Source organism: Dromaius novaehollandiae, chromosome Z (genome assembly GCF_036370855.1).
Source record: "Dromaius novaehollandiae isolate bDroNov1 chromosome Z, bDroNov1.hap1, whole genome shotgun sequence".
Classification (NCBI taxonomy): Eukaryota; Metazoa; Chordata; class Aves; order Casuariiformes; family Dromaiidae; genus Dromaius; species Dromaius novaehollandiae.
The window spans coordinates 18,797,796-18,817,805 of NC_088132.1; the positions used below are offsets into that span (position 1 = coordinate 18,797,796).

The following is a 20,010-nucleotide window of genomic DNA, read 5'->3' on the forward strand; positions in this document are numbered from 1 at the left end:
TGATCCCATCTTTCCAGTCACAAAGAACAAAATTTAGAGATAGACATCTCAGCAAAAGATGGAGCTGCGCTAGATAACCTAGTGAACAGCATTGCCAGCTCTTTGATCAAGAGTGCGGAAAATTATTTTGTGTTTATGATTATCTTGCATTTTGTTTTGTTTCCTTCAGAAAGCTTCCTTAGATATAACAGAGACATTCTCTGTAATAATTTCTGCAAGGGAAGGAGTACAAGACTATGCTGGTATGTCCTTGTTCTACAAGCAGCAGATCCAGTTTGAAAGGTGAATGACACATTTTGATCATTAGCAGCTTTTTCCCAGCTCCCTTCCAGGTGGTTACTTCCACCTCAGTTGCTTCACATCAATTGCTTCTGTGGGTTTTTTTAGAACAGATCGTGAAATGACTTGAATTTTTTTAAAGTTCTAATTAAAAACAAGGAGGGGGTCTGTTTGTGTTTTAAAGACAGGTCATTTCAAACATCCGTTACAGGTTGATACACAAGCAATTGAACCATCACAGCTGAATCACTGCACATGACAGACGACTGGCAGGTGGAGCACCAGGAAGGTTACTTCTTAAAACGGAGTTATTGTTATCACAGTACATTTTTTTTATTTTTATTTTTTTTCCTTCTTATCATTCCTAACATAGAAGATCACCATGTAGTTTTCCAGTAGCTGTGGAAAGCAGATGTCAAACAGCCTAGCTACTGGTGAATTATATAGCTGTCTTTATGCAGCAGGTGGTCATTTCTCACCCTCTTTCCTTTTCTTTCTAGATTGATTCTCAGTTATGTCTGATGAGCATGGGTAGATATTGTAGTAACTTTAGTAACTGTGATTACTCACCATAAAAAAACAAAATACTATGTCTGCTTCAAAAAAACTTTAAGAAAATAGTTTAAAAACACCATTATAATAGCTACCTAGGACTGGAACAACAAAGTTATATCAGTCTATGTGATTTAAGAACCACATATTTTAATGCATTATAAACAATTAGAATTTTCAGCTTCTGGCTGTGGTTTTGTTATCAAGATCTCAACAGATGAACATTCTTGCTGCATAGTTAGGAGATAAGATTAAATTTATATGGTGAGATGAACTGCACTAGGGCTTAAATGACAGAGATGCTGTCCCCTGGTGCTGCTGATATGTGGAAGTTGATCACGTGCTGCACAGCAAAACATTTCAGCACTAATGATGAATAGGATGGTTTCTAAAACGATGCATCTTTTTCAAATGAACAAATACCATTAACAGCTAACTCAATACCCAGGCACTAAACTTGACAAAGACTTTTTGTGAGGTTTAGTTCTAACCGGACAGAACTAATGACAGCTACCTTGGCACCAGCATTCACAGAAGTGACAAAAAGCGGAAATGAACTTCAGAAGAACTACAGATCTGGATCAATATGGGTCAGACCAAACCCTTCTAGGAGCCTTCAGCTTTCAAAAATGCCCTCCTCACTGCCTTTCTGCATGTCAGCATTGCCACTTGCATGTCCTGGCTATCACTGATGGAGAAAAAATGTGGTTATCACCTTTCCTCTCCCAGCATCTGTCTTTATTACCAGGCCAGGTGACATTGGAGGGGTACACCCTTTCACCCCTAGGACAACCTGAAGGAAGTGCTGCAAAGCTGAGGTTTCACACAACTCCCTAAACATAGTTATTTCTAACTCATGAAGGAAATAATCTCAGCACTCATCCAACCAACATATGTGAGGCAAAAATTAATTCCTCTGACCATTCAGAAATCTACTACTTTTAATGGATCAACTCAGAATTTCTTTATTCACTGAGGGACAAAACTTCCTCCTTCTCCTTTGGTGACTGAGTGTGCACCTTTTATCTTGAAGCATCCCCTCCATATCAGTATGTGTATTTACCAGCAGAATTGATAAAAAAAGAAAATCTAAATGAGATAGGTTGGTATCATTTTTTCACTTTGTCTTAACTAAAGCCAAACAGGACACAATCAGTCACTTTGACATGAAAATGGGCTTTGGACAATTGACCATCCTCATCTTTCTTCCAGGAGTACTGTAAAAATCTGGCATACTCCTAAGGACGCAAACGTTGTTTACAGCTATACCTTCTCTTACCTCGTGAGTTGCTATGCCAGCCAGAAGTGCTCTCGTACTGTAATGCCTTTGTAGTGCCTAAACACACATTTAGATTTACATGAGTATCTCTGTCTTATAATACCTTGTCCCATGTGAACACGTCCTGAATTGCAAGCACTGGAGAACAAGTGCCATTTCTACTTCTAAACCTGAGTTCACAAATTAAGGGAAAAATGCAAAATAAATCATCTAGCAGGATATGAACTACTTAAAATCTATTTGACCCAAGAGAAACAGAAATTCTAAATGGTTTAGTACAGGGATAAAATCCAGAGAGTTATTTCCATACTACTGACAACTGTTTGAAGAACTAGCAGTGCTTTGTATGCATTATAAATTACTTGGAAGAAAAGTGATTCTCATTTTTCAGTATTCACTGCTCACAATTTAAGAAACAGGGTAGAATGATACAGCATCATAGTGACAAAACACTACAGATGATAAAATTAAACCAAATCAGAAAACTTAGAATTCTTGGAGTTAAGGTTGCATATCAGCATAATATTTAAAAATTGTATGTGTACCTTTTAAGGCAGCATTTACATTCAGACAAAACTTATCAGTCTTAACACTCTCCAAGACTTCTGTCTCCTTCTCTGCGCATCATTTCATTTTTTATGGCAACAAAAGGTCTTAAAAACTCCTCACAGTCACATGTAAGCATCAAACAGCTTAAATACTTATTTCAATAAGACAAAAGACTTGTTCGGATCTTAATCTTTGTAATGTAAACTATGGAAACAGAAACAGATATAATCCATCACATATTTCCTTTAGAAATAAAATTATTAATTAAACTAGACTCTTATGAAAACATTAAAGCAGTATGTTTTAACACTTTTTTTCTTAAATGATATATTTTTAAAGTTGTCATTTTGTTTTTAAACTGTAAGATCGGATAAATATGGTGCTTCCTACTGAAAAACTGAACAAGAATAGAAAATAACACTTTCTAATCAACCCTGTTCCTAGTATTCTACACTCAAGAGAAGCATCTGTCCTTTCTCAAAATGCTCCAGGTATTACAGTGTCCTGACATTTAATTCTCATGTATTTTTATCATCAGACCCATTATTTAATGAGGCACAAAATGCTGTGTAACATAATGTTACCTCCAATATTTTTCTCTTCATTCTAGAGTTTTTCACATCTTTTGTACATTGTTTGATGAAAATTCTTTATATTCTGACTGTTTGAGGAAACATCATATATTGCATCAGCTAAAAGATTTCCTCCACTGCTCTGGGAAATCTAATATTTTAGCTTTTGGGCATTTGAGTCATTAGGGAATTGCCATGTTCAGTACTCTGCAACAGATTCAGCCTTGCATAATTCAAAACAACTTCACACCATTTAAGGTAAATGGCCCGTGCAGGAACCTTTGTTTTTCTTATTTGTTCCTTCCCCTTCCTCATGGCTGGCTTTTTTAACCATTTTTTTCATTCTCTTTCCTCAGTTAACAGCAAAAGCTAAATTGGCTTCAACTGATTATCACAGAAAAATGACATTGTTAAAAACAATTCTGGAAAGTTACATATAGCTGTCACAGCTTTCTCTGAGTAACTTATCTCCATGCTAATTGCCTAAGACCCTGGCTGGAAACATTAGAGTTGGACAACTTCCACAGCCGAATGCAGTACCACCACAATAAGTTTGATATGCTTGCTGCTAAAGACGTGGATTCTGTCTGTGATTGTTTAGATAGAAAACAATCTTGGAGAATTATTATTATGGATTATTAGGCAAAAATTGAAATGAAAATTTTATCCTGGTTAGCAAGCAAAAACCATTCCTAAAAGGGTGTCCAAAAGAGAAGGAGGATGGAAGAGATCCCAAAGGAGTCTGGTCAAAGCAGTAAGTGAAAGTAAGAAATGAGACTATACTATGGATGGGCTAGCTGACCAAGCTTTTCCATTTCATTTTTGCGGTGCGAAACATTCAAAATCAGTCAGTAGTGAAATTAGAGATGCTTTAGAATTAAAAGTGTGTTAAAAATCAGGAGATCTATTACTGTTTGGTGATGATATTTTTTATTGTATAGCAGGAGCCAATCTTGCACTGAGTGACACAAGAGCTGACACTGACACTGACAGCAGGCCTTTTCTGTATCTGACTGCTATGTAACTGTAAGAGAAATTCAGACATGAATGTAGCCTGCTGTAAATTGTACTTGCCTTTTATCCACTTATCAAGCAAATTTCTCTACTTTATATATCTTTAGATTTTACTTGGAACTACATCCAGTTGAAAGAGGAGCAGAAAAAGATGATTGTAGCCCAGAAATACTCATTGAGTGTAGCTATTAACCGAGTGAAAGACAAAAAGATCCAAATCTATTTTGACTTTTTTTTTTAGCTTGGACCTCTAAATGTAGATTTTGGGGGGATATAAATTATATGCACAATTAAACTCCAGAGGCTAAATGAGAAGCCATGTGTAAGAGAATACAAATTTCATGTTAATAAGTAGCTATCATTACAGGAAAGTCTGAGGAAAAACCTGATGTAATTTGCATGCTGAAATAAGTTTAACAAATAAATATCTTATTAAATCTTTCATAATTTGTCTCTGAATTTTGCCTGTCCTAGTTTTTTGGACCTGAATTCCACCATTATTGTTAGCATACACATCAGAAAGAGAGCGCGATTTGCTAGAACATAAGTATCATTTATTGAAAAAAAGAAAAAAAAAGAAGATGAAAATGAGGAAATCACAGATGAATCAGTAAAATGTTAGTTAGAAGGGGATATGCTCTTGGAAACATTCTAAAGCACTTGGAGAAACACCTGGGAAAGCACAGTCTGATTTAGGATTGCTACTCAGGCGGGGGTGTTCATGCTTAATTGCACAGCATCCTTTGAAAAGATTTCTGTTATGATAGATAAGAGAAATTCTCCAGATTCTGTAAAATCAGTCTTTCAAAATGTGTCTGAGAAGGTTTCATGCCAGAGATGAGTGGCTAACATAAATAATAATGCATGTAACCAAATGTCCAGAAAGAGTATCCACTCTACTAGATATTACATATCCTCCTTCTCTTTGAATCCCGTCACCAATTTAAGATTATGAAGCATATGAAAGAGAAGGCAATAAAATGTAGATTCTCTTCTACTCAAGTGCTTTCACTCCTCTCAATTGTTAAATAGATCAAAAGTGAAGATAAGATTCCAGGAGAGACTTACAATTTAAATTGATGTCAGAAATGGGCAAACTCTCTCCTTTTAAGTTAAAGAAAGAGGTAGGTCTGAATTAAAGCAAATCTTCCATTTTATTAACAACTGCTGAAAAAAAGAGATTTGTACGTCCCTGTTTGGTTACCTTGTTTCTTATTTCCATATTTTTGGGGGAGCTCTGAGGCAAAAATTCTCTCTCCTGTATTTATTTTGTCAGATTTTGACAACCTTCTGCAGACACTAGAAGTAGCAAAACAGCACTGTAATTATCACTATTGCAGGTGGGATGTCATAGTATAGAGAGAACTTCAGAACTAGGGTTGTTGTATAACATTATTCTCTTAAATTAGTCCTAAAATAGCTATTCCTGTTTCAGACCATGACCAATCCAAGCTAAGATACCACTTTTCTAAATGTGCATAGCACTCAGCACAGTAAGACTGTATTCCCAAAATGAAGAGAGAACTGTTTTTGACAGAGAAAAGCTTAAAAAGAAAAAAAGTTTTTCAATTTACTTTAGGAAACTCTTTCTTTTGAAGCACATCCAGGTTGTCTCTGATGACAATAACAATTCTAATCATTTAACAAAATCTCAAGATTTTTTGGTGGGATGGGCATTTGTGTAATCACCTCAAATGTAGGAAAGTCATGATGTGTCATTATGCTTGTGCAGTCAGAACAACTGATCTTGTTTCACATAAATTGAGAGAAATTTAATGGGGAAAAAAACCAACACATGCCGCATGAGCTGTGAACAATGTGATTTCTTTAAAATTACTCTCAGTTGTGAATAACTTTGGGTACTACTAGGCCAGTGAAGAAGCTTTTGTTTTTCAGGGTGCTGTTTTGCTCCTCCTTCACTCCTTTGAAACCAGGGTCTCAGAAAGAGCAGCTAATCTGGAGCACTCCTGAGGCAAAGGAGAGAACAGTATTGACTGTCAAAATATCTTCAGCTGTAGAGGAGGCTGATTAAGAGTCCAGAGTTATCTCTGTGAGTGTTTACTGACATAAAGGAACTAACCAAACAGAGTGTTTGCATATAACTGTGTGAAGTAAGATCCATCGGGTTAGACAGTCTGGTATTTGTCTATATTTGGGAATGTTATTGAACTTAATACAAAGAAATATAAAGCCAAAGGTGTGCTTTTCTATACATTTTTATTGACTATTTTTTTTCAGATTTGTTTCTGGAGAGAGTTAAACAAAAATTTGGTTAATCTGGGAAAGAACTTGATTAAAAATGATAAAAAGTCATTGAGTACATAGTAGTCACATCTACAGATGTAGAATATATAATGGTTAGCCTTTTGTAGCTAGCATGATGGATGAGTCAGAAAACCAAAGTTGCAAAGACCACTCCACTCCACTTTGGGAGGACAGCAGCTGAAATATCAAGCCACTTTCACAGAGACAAAAAAGTTTTAGAGTATGTATAACATTCTTAAATAAGTTACCTTTCTTTTTCTGTAACATTTCCTTTCTTTTATATAAAGGTGTCACTGGAAACAAGCTGTCAGCTTTCTGATGGGCAGAACATTCAAGAAGTTTTTAGAATTCTTGTCCACACAATATTTTATACACATCGATAAACAAAATATCTCTAGGCTTATTGCTTATTTCACAGCAATACACGAAACTCATATAGCTAAGTGTTGGTTAAAACTCTCCTACTCAGTCTAAAAAGATATTTCTGTGTATCAGGGAGGATCTACTAGTAAGGTGAAAACCAATATGGACAAATTCCAGGCAATAGCCAATTTTCCAGAAATTAGTGTGGAAAGTTTTCTAAGTGACGAAAATGTGTAAATGCAACAGGCATTTGTAGAGTTTTACCTGTCTGTGGATGGTGTGAATCTGCCAATACAAGAGTCTTCTCACACTTCTGCTGTTTTCCTATCATTTTCCTCTCCTTTTTCACAGTCTGCCTTTTTCCTCTATTCTCCAGTAACTTCTCCGTGTGTGTGAGCAAGCCCTGTGCTCATTTTCCTCTTTTCTCAGAAAGCCCAGTTTAACTTTCACTGCCTTTTTCCATCTTTGCCTCCACTATACCTAATAATAATAGTAAATTAACAAAAAAACCCTTACAGCCCACTGTCAACTCAAAAGCAAACGAAATCTTGCTCCTGTGATAAGTAGCCTTTCCTCAAACTAACTGTTCGTGATCTGTTTATTCCTTTCTCTTGCAGCTGTCGCTCAGGGTTTCTTTGGCACTGGCACTGGTAATCGATGAAAGCCGTGGCCTGAGGACCTGGACCAGAAGCCATCTGACCTGCTTTGCCAAGAGGAGCCCAGCAGGCAGGAGGTCACGGCCGGCTCCAGGGCAGGAGGAGGTCCCTGCGAACCCAGGCAGGGTGGAGATGTAGCTCAGAAGGAGACAGGCAGGAGCCTTGCTCGAAGGGCAAGGGTGTCTGCAAAGCAAATAAGCAAGCACGCAGACACAATTTTATTCTGTTTACAGAAAAACTGAGTTCTCAAGAGATTCTTATCTATTCCAGGAACAAAGCAGGCGGGATCCTTTACTGATCAAAAGACTGCCCAAGGTGAGCTGTGGTAAACTAGATGGGATGGAAGGAAGGTCCTTAGAAACCTTTCCTGGCAGATGCTCGAAAACACATATTCATCATTCTAAAAATAAACAATATTTCATTCTGGTTCCCCCCACCCCAAATTAGATACCTTTTGACAACCTGAATTCTGTTATTGACATTTTAAAGGATTTGTCCATGCTATTTTACATTGAACTTACTTTAAGGTATGTTATGGAGTTAAATACATTCTCTGGATAAAGAAAAGTAGCACTGAAAGAAAGATGATACTTTCCAACACTCCTTTCTCTGGGCACCATTTCATTTTAGTTTCTAAATTCCCTGCATTGTCCCCAAATTCATATATATACTACACAACCCAGAAAACTGTAATCTAAGAGTTTTTCACTTGCTTATGGGACTTTAATGAAACAAAAGAAGTTCAGCCTTTCCTTTTTGGCAGAGCTTATTTTCCACCTTCAAAATGGAAAATTTTAACTGTTTTTTGCTGCTAAAAGTTAATCATACTAAATACCATATTTTGACTACCTATATTATGGCAAAACAACTGGAGCGTCTACAATAAGATTTCCTTTTCAATCTGTGGGAGTGGATATTGAAAGATGGACATATTGGAAGATACCTGTCTCTGCTTTATTTTTTTTTTAATTGTCATAAGTCATATTTTTTACTTCTTTGAATTTGTTCCTACTACATTAATGCTTCTTCCTATTTTTTCCCCTTCTTAAAAATTCTAATAGTCTTCAGCTTTACTGGCATTTATTTCCCTAAAGTAAATTCGTAGAGGATATTATAATGACACAAATAAAAAGGTTTTAATTTCCAAAAGCTATTAAAAAGCTGTCTCTAAAAAAAAAAGTGTTTGAAGTTCAAATGAAAGACAATATCTGAATAACACTAATCCCCAAGAGAACGCATGGCACCTGCCAGACACTGTAAAGGTTTTATAAATGTTGTCTTCTGCAAAGTCGACTGCAAACATCATAAGGCCTTTGGTAAATATGTCTACCAGCCTCTTTGTTTGAGCAGAAATATTGAACTTCCTACCATTATGATTATAAAGTAGAGAAGATTATTTTAGATTCTTTTAAAATATTTGATTAGTGGTCTCGCTCTTTTTCCTTGGGATCAAGTTTCAAATCACACATAGATTTAAGTGTTTGAAAAAAAAAAGCCCTTCCTTAGCAATACATGCCTGACAAAACAGTCTGTTTAGAAGGCATTTATGAGTAAACACATAGAAACAGTGAGGCTGGAAAAGAAAAAAATGATTTGTCTGGCTGATTCACAATATCACAACACACAGATAAAATTGTGCACTTCAGAAAAATAAAATTGTTATTTATATTGCATAATGCAAAATGTTTATCTCTTTGGCAGAAGCAAAATGTCACATTCAGTATGTGTACAATTATCTACTGATAACTGGATCAAATTAATTTTATCTGATTATTGTTTCAAGTATAATTTTTACAGTGTTAACTTTTTGTAAAGAACTCCAAAATAACAACACAGTAATGAAAATCAGCCAACAGCTCAGATCTCAAAATCAACACAGTTAAAAGTGTTTCAGTGAATTATATTAGGATATATGCTATGGATTTATAGAAAAATCATTATTAAGACAACAAAACCTCTACTATACTGACATAGTTTTGCCCCTTTGTTGCTATTATCACAAAACACTCAGAAAAGGGAACAATATAAAACCACTACCATTTGGATAATGACAAAAATTATATTGCCTTACTTTCTTCCTAATCAGTTCTAATTAATTTTCCTTTACACTGTTTGTTAACAGGAAGAAACACTAGCACAGACTTGCCACTACCTCAGGGAAAAAATAAAATAAAATCCAGATAAAAGCACTTCAGTTATATTTCTGACCTCCTCATATGCAAAATTCAGAGAGATTTCCAATGAGTATAAAAGTGGATTTGGATTTTTGGCCCTACCTAACACTCAGATTATCCAAAAATATTTGATTGGAAATGCTCTGAGTGTTAGAAAAGGAGAAAAAGAAAACTGTAGAAATCTTAGCTGCAGACAAGACTTGCTCTTGACTGCTGTCCTGGAGCCAGAGGAGGTGGCACAGCTCGCTGCCTGGACCCAGACATGGCACAGCGGAGCGCTGAGGGCAATCCCTCACCTCTTTTCTCCCACGATGCAATGACAGAAGGATATAGAAAACATTCATCATTCTGGGGATATACCAACTAAAGCAGAGATTTTTTTAGAAGTTTAGTGATTCACTTTTTCTTTCAGTGTTTGCTGCCTATCAGCCATCGCAGACAAAGCTGTGGCTTTCCTCAATCAAAGGGGATTTTGTCACAGACTACTATAGATCCGAGATTTCTGCCCTAAACCTGTAAAAGCAGAACTGGTTCCTCCCTCCCTTTCTGAGCAAGGCTTAGCCTGAAATGTTTTCACAAGCATATCTCATCTTATGAACTGCATGTAAATTTAGTAACAAAACAGTACTTATAAATTGTAGGAGTACAAACATACTGGAAAATTGTTTTGATTTTATATGTCCATTTCACATAATAGTCACATAATCCACGTAGTCCTCATAGCTGAGAGAGTTGCTAAAATAGAAATACAAGTGCTTGAAAAAGAAAGGTGTTTTGGAAATGCTTAAAAATTACAATTCAGTTTGGTTTTAGTAAATCTCCTGCATAGTCAGCCAAAGAAGGACAAGAATTTTTTGTTTGGGGGATCTTATTTTACGCCTTTCAAACAGGACTTAATATTTTATGAAAATTATTAGACTTCCATACCTGATGAAAATAACCATTTGCAGTGTTTAGTATGTTTAATGTGTAGAATTGATTGTGAAATACTCTTTTCGCTGGTTGTCTTTACATGGAAGTTGATAATGATATAGTAGCTATAGTATTTCACTTCTATGTTGCTCTGAGTTTTCATTAATGTATCAGCACTGACTACAGCTAAGGTGAGTCAAGACCAAAAGCTTTTAGCTTTATCATTATACTTTCTCCTTTTTAAATTGCTTTTGTATGAAGTGATGTATTGCCACAAGAAGATAAAATGCTGATGATAAGCTGCAACACTGTAACAACATATTTTTTATTTGCATTATGTTATGCAACAAAAGATTCCTCTCACTTGCTGACCTCAAATATAAAACTATATAAAAAGGGAAAAAGAAAACCTTTTCTTTGTTCATCTTTGTCTTTCTCGTTACATAGAATAAATGAGAGAAGTATTCACCTCAAATGGCAACAATTTTGGTTTAAGTCCCTTCTGAAATTTACCCCCAGAACTGACCTTCTGGATTTGCACATAATTACATACTACTGCCATCACTCTCTTAAGTCTCTAAAATATTACATTATTACTTAATATGTTAAACTGAATAATCAAGTAATTCATTAATAGAAGCACTGTAAAGCCATAGTAAATCAGCCACATCAAGCAAAGCTTGTAACACCTTCAGTACCAAAAAAATGCAAGAAAACGACGAGTCCAAACCCAAATGTATGTGTTCTGCTTCCAAAGTCAATATGTTAGAAAAACTGGTAAATGAAAACAGGCCTTTGAGAAAGAAGCATAAGCAGTTTACTTAATGGCTGTATTTTCCACCACAGAAAGATACTGATATGAATAATGAATTTAGCATCATCTGACATGTAAGTTTTTGAAGGTACTCTCGAGCTAGTTTCACTGCTACTCTGCACATGGTATGTTCCAGCAAAAATGAAGAACCTGGTGAATTAGTCATGTCTGGAAAGGACAGCTGATTGGGATTTTTTACATGGACATCAGCAGCTCATACTTAAAGAAAAGCTAAAGTAGAAAATTTGTTGTTGTTGCATATCAAGGTAGTGCTAACTGCCTGTAGGCTTGTCAACATGTGGGGTTTACAAAACTACCATAATGATAAAACCTCTTGCCATGTTGCCTGTCATATATCATAAAGCATTTAGGAATTCATGCCAATCAGTTAATATGCCTGAGCTCTTCTGTTTGTGCTTTTCAGCGAAGGAGGTTCCTATTGTGGAACTCAAAATTTTGCCTTTTTTCATTCATGTAGCATTTTACTACACATTTTTCAGTTTCTAGCACATTTAAGACTGAACGGGCTGTCTTACCATCTCCTTCATTTTCACTTGGAAATATCACTAATTTCTTTCTCCTAATGTGGCTGTGTTAATGAAAAGTATGAGAAATCCTGATGCAGGTGGATAAAACTAATGATGTCATATGCTTTGTCTAATAACAATCTAACAACAGATTCTGGACAACACTTTTTGGGATGAGCAATGCAGATTTGCTGACACTGCTTCTTTTTGAGAAATTGTCTTTTTTAGACTGGGCATTGTGTTATAAAGGAAAACAATTATCTGCACTTTATTATTTGCTTTATGTATTTTGTTTATGTAGATATATTTTGTATGTTTAAATTTGTTTTATATCACATTAATTATAATATTGTATACTATAGTTGTGATAGCACCTTTATCTTTTACTTACAAATAAAAAACATAAATATTCTCTCTTGCAGGCAAACACTTCTGCTGGCTTTGAAGAGGAAAGGAACCAGAAGTGAAGATGCTTTTTAACCCAACATTTTTTCAAATGTTAGCTGCCTTTGGTCAACAATAAGGTGTGATTTTATCAAAAGAATGACAGAGACGAAAGAGAGAGAATTTCCTGTCCTTATACATGCACTCCTTTTTTTAGGTACCTTTTAGCCCTGGTATTTTTAGAAGGATAAATTAGTATTGTTGCTAGAAAGAACGTCTATTATAGTATAATAAGGGGAATAGGACTTTGAAAACTATTAGATGTTCAGTGTCTACAAACTCTGAAGCCCTGGTCCAATTCAAAACCATATACAAAATAATGTTAATATGAAAATAGTATCTGCTTCTAGGCAATAGTGCTTAAACAAAACTTTCAAAAATGTATACGTTAAATTTCAATGGAGTTTTAGTGAATATCTTGTTCCATATTATCTTGTTTTAAGAATCTCTGACTGATAAATATTCAAAGCAAATATTAAACATTTTCCACTTGATGGGACAGAACAATACCATTTTAAAAGTTAATTTCAGCTCCCCTGGTTTTGTTTCTCTGGAAGAAGACATGGACCGTGTTTTGAAAGGAAGTTCATCACCCTTTTCTCCCATAATCTGAAACTAGTCTGTTTTTAAGCATCTTTTTTCCTTCTTTTATTATTAAATTTCTTTGGATTTAGGTGCAGTCCTGGATTAACCTGATGAACTACATTTTCAGTATGCAAAGACCATCATACAGCTGTTGTTGACATAATGTTAGCTTAACTCTGTAATCTGAACTGAGTGCAAAAACACGTTTATTCTAATGAAACCTCTGCTGGCACAAAACAGTAATCTGCAAATTTGCCGACCTATTTTTACCTATGTGGCATATGAACCGATACAAGTGAGATAGCAGCAGCAGCTTTTGCTCAGACACAGACACGGCTCAAATACGTTCCCCGTGGTCACTGCAAACCAGTGGATGTGGGCACTCTGTGCTTGGTCAGACCAGTGCGGCAGTGAGGGCTCGTCCTTGGCAAGTGCTGCTGTGACTGGTCTTTTGCTGCCCTGGGCACTCTTCCTTTGAAGACTAAACAGCATCATGTTTTTCAGGAATTTTTTTTTCCATTTTTTTTTCCAGCTCACACACATATTGCTGAATCAGAGAAGCTAAGAACAAGAGAGACTTATTTATTAATATGCTATTAGGTAAGGGAGATTTTTCAGTCTCAGCAACATGATTTATGTGTTCATCTTTTGTTTCCTGATTATTGTTAGTTTTGAAGCTGGTATCTTTGTAACACTTGTCTAGCACATTGCTGAAAGAACACTACAAACAAATACAGCTGTAATACATACATATCTGGAGTGGGTAAAATGTAGTAGGACATAAATACTCTACTGCACTTTGGTATTTGAGGCAAAATCCTGGTTTTAGGGCATAATGCTTTTGCATTTCCTTATGTGCTGGCCCTTTTTCCTCCTACCTGGCCAGAAAGAAAGACAAAATAATGTAAACTACATCCATGGAATCTTCTGTCTGAAAATGTCTTCATTTAGGAAAATATTAGCTCTCTTTCAAACATCTAAATATCCAGTTCAGACTTTGTTTATGAATTTCATTGCAACATAATAGCTTTAACAAAATAAAACAGCATTTTCTCTTTTTGGCTTGCTTCCTTCCTTTATGTTAACTCTGCTCGTCTACTGAAAATATCCTGAAACAAGACAGTGCTGAAGCAAGCAGGCAAGCAAGAAGGCACCAAAGTCTCAGTAGGCCTGAAAGCAGCACAGCTCCAAAGCCAGAGGGTTTATGCCAAATGGCTCTTAGAGCGCCTTGCGAATGTGACTGGAGGTATAGTATATGCTCACAAAACGCATCAATGATAGGGAAAAAATGAAACTCATTAACTGAGGTAATAAAGATTTATGCTCAGGCAGTGACGTGGTGAAAATTAATGCCACTCTGCTGAATGGAATGGAACTGCACCAGCTGAAATGAATTGAAGATACACCTCAAGTGACTTCCATGGCTGTAGGAGATTGCTTTTATGTTTGGGGAAAGGAAAAATGAAGGATTCTCCCAGGAGTCAGGCAGAGATGATCCATTCCTAGTATTGCTCCTAACTTCAGCCCACTACATCTTTCCTTGTGCAGCAAAGCAAAATTCATTCTCCTGGTTGGAGAACTGTTTCTTTAGGCACTGGGGCTGGTCCTTGGTCTGAAATCCAAGTCTTAAACTCATCAAGCCAATGGCAAATTCCAAGTGAGTTCATGTTTCTCATTTACAACTATAGTAACTTCATATTCTTCATACAGACACATTTTGTGGCATCTTTAACACACAAAAATAATGGTTAGCATCCATCACTGGAATGTAATGTCATATCCAGTATCTATAATACTGGAAAACAGTATTATTTACACCAAAATAATTCTGATGTTGTTTTTTATCCAATATAATCAAGATCCAATGTAGCAAAAACACTAGTCATTCTTCCAGTACCTTGTAGCTCACATGCACAAGCATGTCTGTTTATGTTCAAGCTACGGCATTGACTGTCACTGGCATTTGAGCCCATTTCTGTTGGGATAAATGAATGAAAAATGCTTCCATTTTAAATCTTATGAATTCACACGCTGTGTGATAGAGAGTCATAAATTCTGTATTATCCTTATGTACATTTTTACAATAAATAGTACTACAGAGACAACGGGCATTTCAGGTGTGGAGAAAGGAGACAGCTCGGTGGTTAATAGGTAAGCTGTAAAAATACAGGTAATTGTACACATAATCTTTTGGAAGACGTACATGAAAGAAAAGTCACTGATAAATGTCTAACCACTTTTTCTTTTTTAGTTATATATCTAAGGATAGCTCATCTTCCTTTGGGATGCAAAAGAGAAAATACCTAAGCTGTTTCTCTACCTGTAGATTTTTAGACACTTCTGAGAAATACAGCTCCTTAAATACTTGACATTAACTTACAAAAACCTTGCTGATATTAAAATTTGGTGTACTCAATATGACAATATTACACAGGAAGACCCCTGCTGAAATCAAGGTGAACTCTGAATAAACAGTGCAGGACTTGGTAAATAACAATCAGTGGGAGTGGCTTGCTATTTTTAAAATTCACGCACAAAGGACTCATTTAATGGAAACTCAAGACTCAGTATCTAGCTATTATTAAAAAAAAAAAAAAAATCAAGAACAAAGCATCGTTTTAACTTACTCTTCTCCAAGGCACATCCTGTTGTTGTGTCTCAGGACAGAGATCTGAAACAAAAAAAGAAAAACAATATTTAATATTACTAGTAATTAGATTCATTATCAAACACCATGTTTTTGTGCATACACAGGATTTTATCTGATGTCATGAATAGCCAGAAAGAATTATTATTCATGAACATTACAATATCTGACATATAACTGAAAAAGACAATTAGTGAATAAGAAAATGAAACTATGCATCTATAGTTCTTTCTTTTCCCTTTTTGGATATATCTAATGTTATAAATTTTTTTAAATTAATTTCACACCACATCAAATTAAAAAAATCTAAATTACAGTTTTCATAATTGCAAGTTTAAATGACAAATCATAAATGAAAGTATAAAATGATACACAATTCAATATGTGTACTATGGGCTACCCTTTCCAAATGTATACCTTTATAATTATTGAAACTTTTTGAAGCAATCGCTTTACAGATTTTTAATGATATTTAAGAACCAAATCAAATAGAAATGTTATAATGTACTTAAATGCACTGTTTGCAGGCTGCTTACAATATTCTATTAAATGTTATAAATTGTCTCCATTTTTTGGGGGAGAATAGAATTCTTGATTAATGATAATTAGAGAATGATAATAAGGGTACACTATTAGTAATAACTGCACTGTTCCTACACCTGAGTGCTTGAAACTGTTGCAATGAAAGCATTTGTATGTATAATTTCCGTATGCCACTCTATAAATATGCAACACAACAATAAAGTATGAAAACTTTATTAGATTGATTTGAGAATTGGCAATTTATCCATAAGTGGTTAGACTGCATGTGTTATTTATCTCTATATATCTATATTTATCCATACTAACATCTCAAGTGCATATCTCAAGATCTTCATATATTACAGGGCAGACATTCAAAAGCTTCAGAAAGCTTTGATTTTCCCCACTCTTTTTTTCTGTTGGTACAGGTATTTGCCTTGGTATACACCCATAGCAAGAAACTCATATACACAATGCTCACAAAAGGCTTCCAAAAAATGTTCCAAGTGCTTCCATTGGAGGGAAAAAAAAAAAAAAAAGTTTTTTTGGGGTCTTACATTGTGAGGAGTTCCAGATGTAAAGCTAACAAGAGATACTATTGAGAAGCTGAAATCCCCCATACTGGTGGCATAAAGATCTGGTTTTTATTCCTGCAGCAATTAGAAATGCTGAACCTAAGTATTCAAACAGAGGAAGATTGAATTCCACTTTTTGGACAGAGAAATAAATATTTTTTAAATCATTTGACTTTTATAGGTGATGAATACCTGAAATTAATCTGTGGTCAAGAGTTTTCAGATATATTCCTGGGAGTACAGACAAGTGGGCAGAGAGTAAATAACGGATTTAAATAACAAGTCAAAGGTGGAATCAGGATCACATTGCAAATAACATATGGACAATTTATGACATGACTGACTATTCAGTTTATGGCTTCATATATGCAGCTCTTTGTGTAAACAATTATTGAAAATTTGAGTTTCTCTGCCATAAAAGCTATTAAGAATCCAAAGGAATCTGACCAAGGGATAAAAATACATTTTTTTCCAATTTGTGTTCATGCTACTATTAGGCTCTGAATTCAGTTATTTCAGTAGTTTACCCCCACTTCAGTAACATTTTGACCCTTTTAAACTTTGTAAGTTTAAAGTTGTAATTAGCAGTGACCTTAAAGTAAGTTAGTTACTTCCTTCCCTCTTTAGATCTGTACAAAATAATCTAGGTACTTTAGAAACCTTCTGCAGCTGTCCTTTAAGAATAGTGACTGATCTTGTCACTTGTCAGATTTGTTGAAATGTTTCAAGCTAGGTTTGCTGATCAATATCTATATGGAGGACATGGGAAGGAGTACATCATATTCTGCAATAATTTTCTAGCTGACTTTAGAGATGGGGAATGTCTTTGAAGTGAAAGAAAAGGCTACTGAATTCTTTAGATTCAATAACCCCCTGCATTTCTTCTAAGTTGAAAATCTGTACAGATCAGTGAGAGCAGACAGGACTGTTTCAAAGTGTCTAATTCACAGTAGCTTAACAAGACAAATTAGAGGAGAGTACGAGTTTCTTTCACATGGCAAGTACAAAACTTAGGGACACCTTTCTCTAAACAGTGCAATATGCAATAGAGCATGGAGCATCTACACGTGAATACAGAAAATCATCCACCTCCTGGGGGCCGCAGCACTCAAGGGATGTCGTTTTGGCAGCTGAGAGACCAGAAATGCCTCCTAGTGAAAGAATTGCTCCCTTCTGCCACCCTTCCCAACCCAGTCTCCAAAACACCACAGCATCCTGAACACCGACTTTTGTACGGCATGCCTTTACTGCTTATAGCCAGAGGTATGTGACAATGCTCCGTGCAGATAATTTAGTAATTAGCTTCCAATAATAGTCCAACCTCTCCTCATCCCTGCCAGTTTTCCTAGACTTGAAGCTGAATTATGGTTTATCTGAAGGATTAATGTTTACATGAATTCCAGAAATAATGAGTTAGTGTCAAGAAAAGTGACAGGAATTATCTCAACAGAGATCACAGAATATGTTTTGAGCCTTCGTTGATCATGTAAGAAAACAAACTGGTTTCCTAGTAGCAACAGAGTGACCTACATGATATTTGGGCAATATGAATTAATTCCTTCTTACCTTACATACGTCAGTATCAATCAAAAACTAGGTCATGAAAGCCAATGTGTTACAATGATGAAAGTATGCACAGAAATTACAAAATTTCACACTGAAATAGCAAAGTGACTTGATTCACCCACTGAAGTCTATAAGAGAATCCTTGTCTTAAGACAATTTGTATTTGAGCAAAGAAAAATATGCATAAATATAGACTAACAATGGGAAAAACATAGCTCAATCTTTAAACATGTTTTCAAGTGGTTTGTGGCAACCTGTGACTGATGAGTTTAAATCTCATTTGCCTGAGTTTTGGGAAGGTTTTTGTGAATGAAAGGTGAGGGGCTGTCCACCCACTTCCTATCCAGCCAGAAAAAAATCTTTCCACCCATTCTGCCTGTTCAGGTATTACAGCCCGGTTGAGCTACTTCATATTTCTGCTCTCATGATCAGTGTGGAACCAAAAAAAAAGAGGTAGGATCTTTGTTCTTCAAGGAACACGCAGTATGATGATGCTCAGGAAAAAATATGTTTATTGAACAGCAGACCAGTCATGCTCTGAACACCAAAGCCTGTTTCTGACTCTTCCTATGACCATGACATACATCACATATAAAAGAAACTGTTATTCTGGATATTACACTGCTCTGTTTAAAATTTCTTCAGAAATTCAGGCACAGTTTTGCCTGGGTTTGTGTTATGCCATCTTTCGCTTTTGTTATAACACATGCCTAAACCCGAGGAATTTCAAGAGGAATTTCAGCACCTTAAAGATAGACATAGATTTGCAAAAAAACACCTAATCTTCTCACTCTCATCAATGTGATTTCCAATAGCACCTGTGCAAGTTGGGTGTCCAGGAGCTTTTCTATGTATGCTAATTCCTTTGAAAATACAGTCTGCAATCCTTTTCTCATAGTTCAAAATTAAAGACGTGTTGCCATTCCTAGACAGATGTTAATGATCTCAACAGCTATCCTGAGATTTATTATGGAAGCATCTTAATCAAGAGCCTCTGATCCTTCTGGTGGGACTAGGACTGATGTGAGACTTATGGTCTTAGCTATTACAGTACAGATGATGTGTGTGTGAATGGACATAAGGCCTCTGAGTAAACATTAGCTTTATTTATGGAATGGTATCTCTTAATAAAGTTGCAGCTGGAGGCCTTTAAACTAGATCTGACAATTACATACTTCCTTGTGCCAACTGTGAAGTGTCAGACAGAAGTATGCAATATTTACTGTTTCAGGCAAACAGTAGTGAAATGGAAAGGGGAGAAAAAAAAAACTCTATCAAAATTAAACCTCTCTTGAAAATACACTCAATTACTATCAAAAGGCTTAAAGTATTTAACCTTTAACGCATGAATATTTGCCTGGTATTGATTTATTAGGAATTACAAGCTAAGAAAACATGTGGTATTTCAGTTTGTTGATTGCCTTCAAGGATCTTCTTCTTTACAAAGGCCAGATAGCTAGGGAATACCTAATTCCTTGGAACAGCTTGTCAATTACAGGCAAATATATACAGTGAAAAAGCAGGAGGGTTTAGAGTAGGACAGTTAACCAAAGAATTATTCTGGATTTCAAAATCTTTCCACAAGCTGAGAATGAAGTGGCATTAGCAGAAAAAATGTGTACTTTAAAAGCACCTACATAATGTAAATAAAGAGAATAGCATTTTCCAAGACACTAGTGCATAAATATACAATTAATTCACAGCACAGGAAAAAA

The 20,010-nt window shown here is 35.6% G+C and overlaps 1 long non-coding RNA gene across 1 annotated transcript in view; it reads right to left on the reverse strand.

Moving 5' to 3' along the window:
- The window catches only part of LOC135325021 (uncharacterized), a 510,892-nt gene that overhangs the window by 93,663 nt on the left and 397,219 nt on the right, over nucleotides 1-20,010 (reverse strand). Inside the window, exon 5 of the long non-coding RNA XR_010386241.1 lies at nucleotides 15,613-15,656. This is a non-coding gene — a long non-coding RNA (uncharacterized LOC135325021). The remainder of the gene's footprint in view (nucleotides 1-15,612; nucleotides 15,657-20,010) is intronic.